Source organism: Cicer arietinum, chromosome 2 (assembly GCF_000331145.2).
Source record: "Cicer arietinum cultivar CDC Frontier isolate Library 1 chromosome 2, Cicar.CDCFrontier_v2.0, whole genome shotgun sequence".
In the NCBI taxonomy this organism is placed as follows: Eukaryota; Viridiplantae; Streptophyta; class Magnoliopsida; order Fabales; family Fabaceae; genus Cicer; species Cicer arietinum.
Genome location: NC_021161.2, coordinates 47,301,957 through 47,302,279, shown reverse-complemented (window position 1 = coordinate 47,302,279; position 323 = coordinate 47,301,957).

Below are 323 nucleotides of genomic sequence, written 5' to 3'. Positions count from 1 at the left end.
AACTCAAATGACAAAGAGGATATCAAACAAAAAGGTAAAATACATGAAGAAGTGGACTATAGAGATGAGGATAATGATAAGGACAACAATGACAACCAGTTATCCAAAGGAAAAATCAAGGTAGAACAAAACAATAAAAATATTCAAATATCATCTTCAGATGAAGATACAATCAAGACAAAAATTACAAAAAAAAAGAAGATTATGGTCGAGAATATTACATCATCCGACGAAGAGCCCATCCTTCTACGTACCTTAAGGGGAACAAAAAAGAAGAAACCAAAAGAAAAACAATCTGGAAGTGTAATGAAATTGATCAAACA